The sequence below is a fragment of the Artemia sp. Qi Xiang Cuo genome, chromosome 15, assembly GCF_049724085.1.
Source record: "Artemia sp. Qi Xiang Cuo chromosome 15, ASM4972408v1, whole genome shotgun sequence".
Lineage (NCBI taxonomy): Eukaryota > Metazoa > Arthropoda > Branchiopoda > Anostraca > Artemiidae > Artemia > Artemia sp. Qi Xiang Cuo.
In genome coordinates, this window is record NC_142808.1 from 25,313,361 (window position 1) to 25,321,340 (window position 7,980).

Below are 7,980 nucleotides of genomic sequence, written 5' to 3' on the forward strand. Positions count from 1 at the left end.
GAACCCCTTACCCAAAGAAAGCAAATCCACTGACTTTCACAACTTTCCTAAAACTTTCGTTCAACAATGCAATAGTGGAAAGCTCTTCCTCCATTTTCTGTGGTTGTAACCTGTAACATAATGTTTAGAGGGTAAATGTAGAAACTATAAGAGGGTCTAAAACTAGGACAATATTCATATAACTTTTCAGAAGTCCCAAGCCAAATAGCTATTTCCTAATTTTCAGGCAAAGTCGGGCTAAATTAGCTCGCTAGGTTTAAAATCCTTTGTGCCTAAGAATAGGGGTTGGAGTCCTGGTGCCGCTGAGCATTTAGTTGGGAACGGGGGTCAGTGGCATGATTCTGTATGCTTAGCCAGAGTTGACCCAGCTCTAAATGGGTGCTTGGAGAAATCTGGGGAATGTAAAGAAAAGGGTGTACGAAAGCAAAAGATGGCTGGCCCCAAACTCCCATTGCCTTTCCTGGCTGAAGCACCATGCAACGGAGATCGGAATCGCCAGTAGGAACTTTAAGTCCAATACCGTACTCTTTACCTTCATTTTTAGTTTTCATTGCGACAACATTGAACGAAAAACAACGGTAAAGTGGACATAAACATTGTTTTTCCTGAGTATTGTAATGAAGAGAAAAGACCTCTAGGAACTACAAAATAGGCTTTGGGTATGGGTAGTCAAAGAAGTGGAATATAGGTTGCAAGACCAGAAAATCCTGACATGAAGTAAGATTTATACCAGGGCCGTATCCAGGATTTTTGTTCGGGGGGGTTTTACCCGATTTTTTTCCCGTGGACTTTGTCTAACATCCTCGAGCAACATTACATTAACTCGAGACCGCTAGTCCACCCCTTGCGAACAAGGACGCGCTGGTAGCAGCCTTTGCCAGCTGTCTCTGAAGAGAACAGAACGCAAAATCTGCAAAAAGCAGCGTCCTCAGACGGAGAGTAGGACAACCAACTTGAAACGAGCGAGCCAAGTTAACTGAAACTTCAGCTTCCTATTTTGGATACTAGAAAAATGTAGGAGATATCTGGAGTCCATGGGCTTTTCAGCAAACGAAGTTTAGAATTTGCATCGAGACTGGATGATTTGTTGACAAAACGACGGATGTCATTTGCAAACAACGATAGAGACTGGGTTGGTGCAGGTGCATCGTGGTTGGTTCCAGTGTGCGTGATTCAGAAGCTTCAACGATGGCTCCAGTGCCCTTCAGATCCACAGGTGTAGATGAATGTCCCGCTAACGCCATTGTCAGAAACATCCCTGGTCCGCTGGGGCGCGAAAAACAACGTAATGTCACACTTCATCTTCATGTTGAAAATCGCTCTTCTCTTATCCAAGTCAGAAATTGAACTGAACTGACAATCTTGCACTCTCTTATAACATTTACCTCGAGTCCCCATTAATCCTAATTTACTATGCAAGGTCTGACCTTGCATAATAAGGTGAACTTGGGGTTACCTAATTGCGTAAGCAGATCACAACCGTCTACCCACAAAATTGCAATAGGATTTTTGTATGGCACAAAATGCAATAGGATAATAGCATATATTAACCCTAATTTACTATGCGAGGTCAGGTGAACATGGGGTTACCTACGGTTACCTAATTGCGTAAGCTGACCAGAACCGTTTACCCACAAAACGCAATAGGATTTAGTGTGGGAGCATATTTTTTTCTGGTAAGGTTTTGTCTTTACAGGTATTTTTTAGACCAATTTTCGACTCAGTCAAAAATGTCAGGGGGGGGGGGGGGTAAACCGGGTAACCCCCGCCCCTGGATACGGCCTTGATTTATACATCAGATTCCCTCGAGGCTTCTTTCACCAGATATGGTGCAAATTAAAATGTTTTAGGATAAATTTTAGAATTTAAATTCAATTAAACTTTAAATTCCATATTTTGTCGGATTAGTTCAATTATCATGCAGTTTAAGGTATCACTGTCGATCATTTGGATTAAAAGAATGTTTGAGAAAAGTTAAGTTTGGTGTATCGTCCTTATTTTGTCCAAGGTTCGGCCATGGTAATGAAGCTGAAAAAGAATGGTGGACCCCAAGAAGCAAAAAAAATTCTCAAAATAGAACAACGCCGATCAATTGACGGCGCATCACCGCCGAGAATAATTATGTCTGCCGCCGCTATATTTTATTTCGGATTGGTCTCGAGAACCACTCCAGATCAGTGATCAGTCTCTTAAGCAGTTCATCTGTAATTTGAGGAAATACTTAAACGGGTGAGGGGGTCAAATAGATTTTGAATGTTCTCTGGATAGGACCAAGGGAAGTTTATCAAGAACAGTAAATTTTTGAAGAAAAATATGACTCTATTAGTGTGAAATATTCTATCATCAAATCCTGAATGTACCTCAATTGAAATTTTAAAATCAAGAGATACTCATTCAGGAAACAAATCTAGTCGTGTCAACTCGTAACGTCCTGTTTTGATTTTCGTTTCTTAAACATACAAAAGAAGAACTGTTTTTGGTAAGCGATCTTGAAACAAACTGATTGAAACAAAGAGGCAAATGAAATTGAATATAATGCAATAAGGTACTTACAAAAATTATTTTTTTTCAATATTAGTCATATTTAAAGCTGTAACAGTATTGGGGCCAGGATGAATTACGCCCTAAAGAAGGCAGAAAATTATGCAGATTTTCAATTCATCTATATACTCTTCCTTCTCCCCTTCCATCAAAATTTAATTGTCTACTATAAATTTAATTGGCTACTATTAAAAATTGTTCGAAGTTTTGTCTTGAATATAAATAGCAAGCCAAAATATTAATTCTTAAGCCCAATAACCAAAAATTTTACAAATATTCTTTTATTTGCGTTTTACTAAAAACATAATATATTTTGAATATTGTACTTTTTATAACGTTGATAAGTCAAAAATTACAAGACTTCCAGGAACGAATATAATTATATACTAAACTAGTTTATGCTAGACTCGCCTAGCCTAGAGTTAGTCTAGTCTAACGAACTCAACTTAAGTCACGTCCGTTTACCAAAACACTTGGAAAAATATAGGTCTCCCCGTTCACCTGCGAGTCTAGGGGACTTGTCTGTCATGTTTCAATCGTAAAACATGGTTGTCTGCCTGAGACTCTAAGCGGGTAAGACTTAGGTCACTTGTTCGCCTGTGATTCCAATCAAATTCAGTCCCCTCCCCCTTTTGTGTACAATCCAGTCGACATTGTTCGTCAGGAATCAAACCAAAAATCTCGATCATCCCTTAGTTATATGGCCATCTGCCTTAGTTCTGTCCTAGGATGGATAGATGGGTGATAGATAATAGCTAACAACAAGTGAAAATGCCATCATTTTTGTATACAATCCTGAAAAAGGCTTATGCCAGCTTTGCCTCTCACTCAGAATACCTGTCTTGGCTTTTTCTCCAATTGGCCAATGGCTTGATGGCAACTTGATTCTAATTCCTTATTACCAAAAAATTACCTTATTAACAAGAAAAAATTTCCAAAATGATAAGCGGAAATAGAGCCAAATAACAAATCAAGCTCAAAACGAAGAAAAACTACCACAAGCAGAATCAAGGAGGCACACTTGTGCCTCTATAAAGAGGCGACCCACCACAATGTTAAGCGATTTCAGGTCCTAGAGGTCGCAGAGAGACGGCGGTAATCGCATTTTGTAGCCCATGCTCAAACTAAGAAACTTACAAAATTTCATCCTCCTCCGACTTTATCTTCATGGGGTAAACTGGACCGGAAGTTTCGACCCTCCCACCACAGCCCCCCTTTAACGTTGTCTGATTGGGCTGAAATTTAGAGGTTAAGCTTTCCTAGGGCCCGGGAGCTTATCCTCGAAATTTCAGCTCAATCCAATCACTCTTTCCCTGTTTTCCAAAAACCAAATATAGCCACTTAAAATTCATCATTTCTTTTTTTTTCTTTTTCACGCCTACAGGCCGCAGTTGGCAACTGATCCGGGTGAATGAGGACTCATTCGAAGCAGAATTTGACCTGTTAGGGCCTTTTGATATTTTCAGACCGAAAAAATTATCCCCCGAATTTACATTTACGAAAAACCTCGTTTTCCTATAATAGCCCATGTTAATTTTTCCCACCATAACCCCCCTTTAACGATGTCTGATCGGGCTGAAATTTAGAGGATAAGCTTTCCTGGGGCCTGGAAGCTTATCCTCGAAATTTCAGCTCAATCTGATCACTCCTTGTTTTCCGAAAACCAAATATCAAGTTTTGTGGGAATTTGCTTGCGTCGAAAATAGATTCCATTTACTAAAAAACAATTACAATTGTGTCTCTTTAGTCCAGCGGTTGATACTCCAGACTATCAGGCGGAAAACCTGGGTTCGATTCACCGTCAGAGCAAATTTTTTATATACTGAATTTAAACTTTAAAAAAGAAACTCAGTTTCTTTTTTAAATTATTTGAAAAAAATTACGTTTTCTAAAGAGTTAAAGAGGCTGAGTTACAAGGTCGACCCTTAAAACGTACAGGGATTAGGAGGCACAGTTGGGGGGCTGTTAAAGAGGCTGAGTCACAAGTTCGAACCTTAACACGTACAGGGATTAGGATGCACCCTGTAGGACGTGATTTGAGTATTCAGGAATTAAAAGCCTTAACACAAGAATGTTCAAGAGAGGGGGGTTTGGGGGGTGGCAGCCCCCCAACTTTAACTCCTGACACGATCAGCTAACAGTTAGTCAAGTAATAATAAGTAATAAACTGTACAAAAACGGGCAGAAATTATTTTAAAAAAACTACGTTTTCTAAAGAGTTAAAGAGGCTGAGTTACAAGGTCGAACCTTAAAACGTACAGGTATTAGGAGGTACAGTTGGGGGCCGCCACCCCCCAAACCCCCCGCTTTTGCAGCCTTTAAATAAAAAAATAAAAGTTTTTAAACTGAAAGTAAGGAGCGACATTAAATCTTAAAACGAACAGAAATTATTCCGTATATGAAAGAGGCTGTGCCCTCCTCAACGCCTCGCTCTTTACGCTAAAGTTTGATTCTGTCTCACAACTTCATTTTTTAAAACAATAAAAAACTTTAGCGTAAAGAGCGAGGCGTTGAGGAGGGCACAGCCTCTTTCATATACGGAATAATTTCTGTTCGTTTTAAGATTTAATGTCGCTCCTTACTTTCAGTTTAAAAAACTTTTTCTTTTATTTAAAGGCTGCGAAAGCGGGGGGTTTGGGGGCGGCAGCCCCCCAACTGTGCCTCCTGATCCCTGTACGTTTTAAGGTTCGACCTTGTAACTCAGCCTCTTTAACTCTTTAGAAAACGTAGTTTTTTTTCAAATAATTAGGGCTAACGCTCCCTATGCTTTCTAAAGACCAGAACGTCATCTGGGCTTTACTGAAAAAATTAAATTAAAAAAAACTGAATTTTTTTTAACTGAAAGTAAGGAACGACCTTAAAACTTAAAACGAACAGAAATTATTCCGTATATGAATGGGGCTGTCCCCTCCTCAACGCCTTGCTCTTTACGGTAAAGTTTTTTATTGTTTAAAAAATAGAGTTGTGAGAAAGTCAAACTTTAGCCTAAAGAGCGAGGCGTTGAGGAGGGGACAGCCCCTTTCATATTCGGAATAATTTCTGTTCGTTATATGTTTTAACGTCGTTCCTTACTTTCAGTTAATAAAACTAGTTTTTTTATTTCATTTTTGAACGTTTTTGAATTAATGCAGGTTTTGATTTTGGCTCACCGTACATGAATAATTACAACAAAATTGTCATATTAATTTTACTTTTATTTGGTTAAATGGCTTTCTCGAAACTTTTTTAATTGTATTTACGAACGCTTTTATTAGTAATAAATATACGTAACTTACGAAATAAATTACGTAACGAACTTCTATATTCATAGATTTTTGATACGCATATTAGGGGCTCACTCCCTAGTCAATACCTTGCTCTTTAAGCTAAAGTCCAAATTTTGTTCCAATTCTTTAAAAATGACCGCTTTATCACAAAGGCCATTAATTAGAATAAATAGCTCTTATGAAAGTACTAAAAAATCTTTGGCTTAAAGAGCGAGTTATTGACTAGGGGGTGAACCCAATCATATATGTAATATTTTCTGTTCGTTTTAAGTTTTGATGTTGCTCCTTACTTTCACTTGAAAAACTTGTTTTTTTATTTAATTTCTGATCTTTTTCTTTAATAATGGTGGGAAATCTGGCACCCCCTTCATAGCAAATTCCCTTCCCCCATGAAAACTTCCTTCGTGGACAGATCCTCCCATATAACCCCCGACCCCCTCCCCTACCAGAAAAAATCCCCCCTGCAAACGTCTGTATATTTCCCAATAACCAACACTATATGTTAACATTGGGTAAAGTTCATAACTTTCAGCCCTCCCCCCGGAGACTTCGAGAGATTAAGTCATCTTAAAAGACATTGTTATCATATTTTCGACCATGCTGAACAAAGTGACTATCTTGAAATTTTTATCGGGGGACTTTGGGAAAAAATGAGCGTGAGAGGGGGCTCTTTTTGATCACCTAAAAAGCGCACTAGAACTTTTAATTTCCGTTCCAATGAGCCCTCCTACGAGGGCTCCATTGGTCCATTCTAGGACCACTGGTTCGATACGATCACCCCTGGGAAAAAAAACAAAAACAAATAAACACGCATCTGTGATCTTTCTTCTGGCAATAAGCTGAATATGATTGTGTGATTTTCATTAAGGTTCAATAGTTTTTAGGGGGTCTTTCCCCATTTTTTCTAAAATCAGCCAAATTTTCTCGGGGGCATAACTTTTGATGGGTAAGATTAAAGTTGATGAAACTTATATATTTGAAATCAGCATTAAAATCTGATTCTTTTGGTGTATCTATTGGTATCAAAATTATGTTTTTTAGAGTTTCGGTTACCATTGAGCCGGGTCGCTCCTTACTTAGAGTTCATTACCACGAACTGTTTGACAATTTCTATTTCAAGCAGTGTGTTTTTATTTATCCGGATCTCAAAAACAATATATCAAATAGGTCAAATAAAATATATCTATAAAATATAGGAAATCCAATATATCTCAAGCCTGATTGAGGTTTACAATTAGAGAGCTGGTACCTGTCCGCTTCCCTTCTCCTCAAAACCTGTAAACAGCTTGAATTTCATTTACATTCCATGCATTCCGTTTCACCATTAAAAATAATATGTATTTTGAGCAGTGCTGTTTTTTATTTTTCAAATCGTCAGCAAAAACAACAAAAAGAAAGAAAATCACAATAATAACCAACTTTAAAACAACTATAAAGTTGACTGATTGTTTGCCATACAATAGTTTAACATGCATAATTGTTTAACAATGGTTTAGCATATATTAATTCCTTGAACTCGGCAATTTTGGACTAATTAACGTTATAAAAATGTAAACTCTTAGGATTTATTTTATTTTGAGTCAAGTTTTCTTTAATTTTGTTTTCTGGCCATTAAAAGGCTTGCTCTTGTTTGCAATAGTTTCTATTCTCTTTAAGGTTACCTTGACTATTCGTTGCAATTTCTGTTCAGTTTCGGTCTCGTTTGTTTATTGATAGTGGTTTCTGTTGAGTTTAAGTTTGAATAATTACTTGATTTTATTCATGTTCGTCTTTGGTTTAATGTAGCGCTCTTTGCTTTTCTTCCAAAAAATCTTTTTGGAAAGTATTATTTTAATTAATTTCCGTTCGTTTTTAAATGAAAACTTTTTAATGGTTCATAAAAGGAATATTTACAAAGTTTTTGTTCGGTTTTTCTGCATAACAATTAAAATTGTGGCTTGCTACTTACACTTTGAACAAAATTTCTCAACAAATTTTAACAGTAGCTTTGCTATAGAACTTCCGATGGATGGGCAGGGGGACATAATTCAAATAAATGGACTTAAATATCAATAATTTTTGGCCTTCTATAGGGCTGAAGCCATCGTGGCCCCATCTTGTTACAAGCTTGATAATGAATGAATATTTATCGATTTTTTTTATTTAGGCACGTTTTAAGACCACGCTATCTATA